Genomic DNA, 7,784 nt, shown 5'->3' on the forward strand with positions numbered 1-7,784 from the left:
GTACATCTGATCAGAGTTCTTTTCACGTTTTATCTGAGAAAACCATTTGGAAAGACAGAATCTTGTACATGTGTGCAGTATTCAAGCTGGTCAGTTGAGAACAAAATTGGCAGAAGATCTGCCATTGTATACTGTTGCTTACAAACTCTATTTCGTAGTTCTAAACGTAATTCTATTGTCAGATCCCAACCAATGTCTGCACAGTCCTATCAGTACAAAAATAAACCTGACACCAATAATAAAAAAGAAAATTTCCCAATTCATAACATACAGCTAAAATCTGTGTACGGACGGATTAGACTAAATTGGTAGAAATAAAATGACTGTACATGTGCTAATAAGCAACTGACTCGTTTGCCTCCTGTGTACTTTCCAGAGTTGTATATGTGGGGTCATAAGCAAACTCTGGACTCAAGTATAAAAAGTAAACTTTGACATCATAACAGCTCATCATTAAGAAAACATAATTCATAACACATAATAATAATATTATTATTAAACAGTATTTATACATATTACACCACGCTGTACATTAAAAAGGGATGCTAATAAGATGCTTTGGATTTATAATCACTACACTTCCATGCTGCAGTGAAAATTTAGCAGTTTCATAAAGCAGGCATGTCTATGTAACACAAAGAGCTCTATTTACAAAACAGGCATTCTGACATTCCCTCATATGAATGGACCTGGAAGTATCCAGTGAGGGAATGTTTCAGGAAATGTCTGATTCCCTGTTTTATAAAGCCCATAAAGTTCTTCTCTATAATTTAAGGTATATCTATATCTAAAACAAAAGTGTAATATTTCCTAGCTTACTAGTCCTTCGATGTCTGAGTTGCACTGTCCTTTTCATGCATTTGTCCCTTGATTTTCACCTGGTGATTCTGCAAGCAAACTTCATGATCTAGGATGGCAATCCTATGTCAGCATACTGTATCTATGAAGGAGGAGTATTGTCACAGGAAGTAAGCTATGGCTACAGAACACCTTCCCTCTTCCTATTTCCATAACTTGAGGGAAGGGTGTTCTGTAGTTCACAGAGATTACCTGGGCTGCTTTGATTATCCTACCTAAGTTTGTATTACACTGTGCCTGGGACCACACTAGATTTTCGGCAGGATTAACAGTTTTTTATGCACTTACCAAACAGATAAAATTAAATATTTTCAATGATATATTCACACACAAAAGGGGACAAATAAAATCAGTTTATTGTTTGGCTTTACATGCATTTCAAGGGCAAGGCTGACATTAAACTACACTAAACTGTTAAACTAGAAATTCAGGAGCCACTGAAAGAAGTATTGGCCCATCCAGCCATGACAATGCACAGGGGCGTGTTCCTGGACCAGGGTTCCTCCAGAGGTTTCTAGGGGTTCTTTGAGCAATGATCAACTTTTGCCTTTCAGATCAGTTCAGGTGTAAAGTGATACTAATGATCTTTTTGGACATCTGTAGGGGTGACATTCTTCCCATTGGTCAACAATGTAAGAGGCAGTCTTCCTACTAACCACCATGTTAATATTCTGTGAGCTGTGAATACAATAATTATAGAAGGGGTTCCCTAAGACAAGAAAAATATTTCAAAAGCCACCCTACTGTAAAAAGGTAGAGAAACAATGTTTTGGACTGCAAACTGAAATGAATAAAGTTAGAGAAAGCCGTCATATGTAGAGAAATGTACAAGAAGGACCCAAATGTAAAGCATTACCAAACTGTTACTGTATTAGTGTGGTATATTGGAGGTTTGCAGCATGTTGTGGAAATCTTTCATCTGTATGGAATGCTTAGAGTGACAATTTTTATATGTTGTTAAAACTTGTTTTTGGAAACCAACCCAAACTATTTGCCTCTGGGACACATGTCTCTCACCACTTTCTGTTGCACAGATATCAGTAATTACCTCATTTTTACCCTCAATATATAAAAATCAAAATACATCAGGATTTGTCTTAATCACTTTCTAAAACTCAGATATTAGAATTCTTATAGCTATATATACCTAATACAGAGACATCAAAGTAAAGCCTTGACATCAAAACTAGTTTGTGGGCTTAAAGTGGACAGATCAATAACTTTATGAGTCTGTGTGAATAAATCCCTGACATGACTCACAATATACATCAACAGTATAATCTTTGACAAGTTGTTTCCGTCAAGTAATTGTGCCTAGGCAGAGATGTGCAATTTAAGCATGATCTAATCAGCTTGCTGCAGGTCGAAGGAAGCATTTTCTCAGTCCCTTATTTTCCAGCGTAAATCACTCTGTGTAACATTATTCACAAGATTCACCTGTGTGACACAGGTACACACAGCCCGTGACAAAAAATCTATGGTACAAGATTTATGTGAATGGGAAATGTAGGTTAGGGTTTTAGTTGAGAAAGGAAATGTTGGACTTAGATAATGCCTGACCAACTTTTCAACTTTTAACTTTTTGGGACAAATGGTCTTATTGGTGTGCCACCTAATGTTGGTGTTGTCTCTATTCAGTATGCCGTTTCTAATTCCTGGACACCTTGCCTTCTACATGCATGCAAAGATGGGTATTCTGAGAGTCAGAAACAACTGAATAAGTGGTAAATCTTGTCTACACCATGGGCCCGTTTCCTTGGTCCGGTGCTGGGCCCCATCCCTCATGTTTCTTTGTCAGAATAGCCCTTGGCAATAAAATTACAAAAAAATGACTAATCACTTTTGCCGTCAAACTCTATTTGGATCACTTTCCTTTCAAAATCTTACATGGGCTGGAAATACAGCGTAGTATGTTGTCCTTCCATTAGTCTTGATCTTGACGTCATTTGTAACTCTGAAGATCACAGACCTGCCTTTGGCAGTCACCAGTGACTGGCTGCAATAGTAATGATCACGAGTTCTGCATAAGATAAGAACTAACAGCTTATTTCATATGATTTGGAGGCACAGTAAAGTTTACTGATAACACAGGTCTTTTGACAATTCTTTTGATAATTCTTTCCATAATCATAATTATTATTATTACACAGTATTTATATAGCGCCATCATATTATGCACCACTGTATAAAGTCCATAGTCATGTCACTAGCTGTCCCTCAGTCTAGGGTCAACTTTGGAGGGTAGCCAATTAACCTAACTGCATGTGTTTTGGGATGTGACCTTGTGGGATGTGAGACTGTATTAAAGACATATGATTACGCTAGGGACATTGGATTGTGTGCCCCTTTGAGCTAGTGACAAGACTATGGACCTTGTACAGCGCTGCATAATATGATGGCGCTATATAAATACTGTGTAATAATAAAATAATAATAATAATGTGGGAGGAAACCGGAGTACCTGAAGGGAACCCACACAGACGCGGGGAGAACCTGCAAACTCCATGCAGATGGTGTCCTGGCCAAGTTTTGAACCTGGGACCTAGCGCTGCAAAGGCCAGACCACTAACCTCTGATCCACCATGCTGAATCGTCATGCATTTTCAGTTTGCCCATGTGTCCATATATATGTCGGGAGAAACGGGTAAACAACCCTGAGACAGCTAATTAATACCGGCTGCTTAAAAAAAATGCAACTTGACCATCGCCATCAATCAGTCAAGTAAGTTTGCTGGGCAGCTATTTTTCTGTCTATTATTACTTTCACGGTTATCATGTAAACACCCGATAAATGTGCAGTTGACATTCTCAGCATGCCTTGGTGCCAGAATGAATTAAGCTATATCAGCCAGGCCCACCCAATCAAGATGCCCGAAGATCCTAAACCTAGAAAAAGGGAGCAGATGTGAACACCAACAAAGGAGCTTGCAGATATTACATTATTTGAGGAGAGGTTCATAGAGTTCTGCTTTAGGGGAAATCTCCCCAATCGGACACAATTAAAACTGGTAAAAAAAATGGATAAATAAATGAATACATAAATCTCCATGAAAAAAATGTCTATATAGAGCTTATCTTTAGGAAAAGTCAGCCCATAGATCTGCATTTACTGATCATTTTGACTTTTTACTCACAGTAAAATCGGTTTACACAGTTTTTCATGCTTAGCTTCTGTTCCCTGGGGCTGTGACAGGATTATTTTAAATAAAATCTAATCTAGCTTTAGGTAAATACGGTTCTGAACAAGTTTTTTTTCCTAAAAACTAGGAATATGGTTACTATAGTGTTGTCACTTAAACTGCATCTAAAGTCTCCTATATGGCTAAACAAACTTTAAATCCAGTTACTAAGTGAAGCACAAAGCTTATGAAGTAAAAAAAATTATCTCTCCTAAGTGAGCCAGATCACATTTTATTAGTCTTACACACCATCCAGAAAGCATTGGGCAGGACTGAATAACCATTTACAGCAGTGTGTATTAGCCAGAGGTTGCTAGGAGTTCCTTGTACAATGATCAGTTGTGCCTCTCAGGCCAGTATAGGTGACACCAATGATCCTTTTGGCTATCTGTAAGGGAGACAATATTCCCACTGGTCAGCAATGTAGAAGGGATTTTTCCCACTGGACACCACACTAATATCCTGAGAGTTGTGGATATAGTATTTATAGCAGGAGTTCCCTAAAGACCTGAATGTTATTTCAAGGGTTCCCCCGTAGTAAAATGGTTGAGAAAGGCTGCTCTACAAGCTTGTGAATGAGCAGTGACAATGCTGATAGCCACGCTGCCTGACACATCTTCTCATCACACTGTAGTGAAAGTCCGCTCAGCCTACACAAGGGTGACAACTCTGCTCTGAATGTCACTGGCAGGATCAACAGGTGTTTGTGAGACTATACAAGGGAACTAAGAAAAACCTATAGGAGCAGTTATATTCATAATTAAGTGCTGCAGTTCATACTTTTATGTATTAGCTCTGCTGTGACCTAAATAGACTGCATATATGAAAAAAGTACTTCCATGTATCGGTGTTTAACATTATTATCATGCAGTAGTGTCCAATGTAAAATGTTTGTATTTACAAGTTAAGGGGAAGGCCCCATGTAAATCTACCCCTCTGCTATACCTGTCCAGGCTGTGTGAGGCCTTCTGGCAGTGCTGGGGTAAGGACCTCCGGCTCCTCTCTTACAGCTGATACCTTGCATACAAAACCTTTATTCTGTCAGTTGTGACAGAGACATTCTACCCAAATCCTCCCTCTGGTAAGAAGTTGAAAACTAATTGAAAATAACAAAGATGAAGATTCCAGATGAGCTTTATTCCCTCAGACATGGAATCTTGTGAAAGTTGCATAACAGCTGGCAAAAAATATCTATTGTTTAGCAGAGCTTAATAGCACACAGGGGAAGTGAGATACAAAATGGCTGACAGAAAAGGGAAGGCAGACATTTTTTTTAACCTCCTGGGCGGTTCATTTCTGTCTGAATTTATATGTTTAAAAGCAGTACATTGTTTTTCATGAAAATGTATTTTACAGTATAATATAATGATATAAGTATTATAAAGTTTGAAACACAAAATCATGTCAAAATAATAAATTAAATTGAAATATATATATATTTTTTTAAAAATGTACTGCTTTTACACATATAAATTCACTGTATTGCATTCAATACAGTTATTTTGTATTGAATGCAATACAAATAGATTTGAATTTCCCACCCCTCCCCAAACGGAACATCTGCACGCACCAGCATCACTGGGAACTCCCGGTGACTGAAGACGCAAGAAGACCAAGGAGGACACTGGCGAATCAGGTAAGGCTGTATTTTATTATTCTATTTTGCTGTTTTGGCTACCTCGAGTGTGACTCGGGGTTACCGATCAGCAGGTTATTTTGCATTACAAAATTAAATAAACACAAATGTAAACATGCAAACGATTAACAAAGCAGCAAAAAATACTAAAGGAAAAAAGAAGAAAGAAAGTTAAGGATTCATAAGGGCTATAAGCATTTCTTTACACATAAAATAATATATGAATAAAGACTAGAGCTTTCATTTTTAAGTTATTGCTGAGCAGAACTCAGCTGTCAAACTGACAGCTTAGGCCTATAAGGTTACACTGAGCTGCCTCTCCCTGTGTAATCATTAGAGCCCTGTGACAGCTGTCTTTTCTGCTGCTTATCTCCATGTAGAGTGGGCGGCTGTCACTCACACAGGGCTCACACAGGGCAGCGCATTGTTTCAAATCAGGATATACAGTACTTATCAGCACTGCAGTCACTTTGAATCATTGTAAGGTCCAAAGCCTCCACTAGGTCCTCTTTGATATATTTAAAATTACTGGGGAGAAGGTTATTAATCTCATCCTAAATCAATGTAGTTGGAGTTCAAGCTATTTCAGTGGGGACTTTTTAAGCGGTTTCTATTAGCAAATCTTCTATGTTCATGTAAAATGCATGCTAAGTAACATGTAAGAGTAACACAGGTATTTCCTATCTCTCACAAAGATTACTGTACCCCTGGTATTGCTCTAATTTACGTTTTTCATTAAAAGAATGGAGCCATCTTTGTTCAGACAATATACAGGTTCCTGGACTGAAGTGGTGGCTCGGAGATTGCATACATCCAGGGGTTTTTGCAGTTCACAAATGTCTGCCACAAATCAGATGCTGAATGCAGCCTCCGACTTTATTTTGATATGATTTTTTTTATTGTTTAATGGCAACATCCTGACCATACATTTGTAGTTAAAGGAACATATTTTTCACAACAGGAGTTTAAGGCCAATAGCCAATAAAATGTTCAGTACCTAAAAATATGCCAACATCAGGATCACATAGTTTCCATTGAATGTAGCATATAGGGTAATATTGTACAATATATCACTACTCTGCACTTTGTCTACTTTTTTCATGTCCAACACAGATCAGTTGCATGCTGCAGCCTCTGACCTTGATAAACGGTACAGCTTCTTCTTTTTTTTTTTATTAATACTTTGATATTCCAGAAATGTATTCATACAGATTTGTTAAGTCACTGAGAGGTCACTTAACACACATTAGACTTTCGGATCTGCCACAATAAAAGAGCAGAAATACTCTGGGCGCACGTCTACCTTTTCCATAAGTAATTATCTGTATTGTTTATTCATTACTTATTAACAATTACAGGAAACATCAAGACTATGACCCAGTCTATGTAGATGAAAGTAAAACTTACTCTGTAGATAACTGCAAATGCCTGTGTACAAATGTACCAATGCTTGATTAAGATGTCATTAAAGTCATGTATCAGCTTCACTTAGTGTTTCCTGTGCTCTAGATTGAAGAAATCAGATAACTCAAAAGTGTCCAGTCATTGTCAATGAGCAAACTAGAAGCTGACCAGGCGTACATTAACATCCAATTACATCATATTTAGTTTGGGTCCATTCTGCAATATCTTACAGTAAAACGCACCATATTACCTTAATAAATTTGTAGCTGAGGTCTAATTTCCACCTAAAGCCAGCCATACATGAATCCCCTTAAGTATGAGTGAATTTTAATTGGATTGATAGTTTGATAGATCAACCATTGATGGAAACTTCTAGCATAAACCACAATCAATGTATGATCACCTTTTGGGCAGATACATTTTATGTGTTTAAATAGTTGGAGATCTGAGATTTGGAGAGATTTGGGGGGAACACCTGAAGCCATGGAAAGGGGAGTAAGAGAGCAGAACAGGTGGCCCCAATGGCTTCTGAGGCCTGGCTATACTTAGGCTATGTACACATTTCAGATGATTCTCGTCTGATATTCGCCTCATGGCTGGCACCAGACGAGAATCTGCCGTGTGTACAGCACTTGTCTGAGGCCGTTCATGGATCTATCCTGGGGATCCATGAACGACGAACGATCATAATACAAGTGAAGGGGAGA

This window comes from Pyxicephalus adspersus, chromosome 4, assembly GCF_032062135.1.
Source record: "Pyxicephalus adspersus chromosome 4, UCB_Pads_2.0, whole genome shotgun sequence".
Taxonomy (NCBI): Eukaryota; Metazoa; Chordata; class Amphibia; order Anura; family Pyxicephalidae; genus Pyxicephalus; species Pyxicephalus adspersus.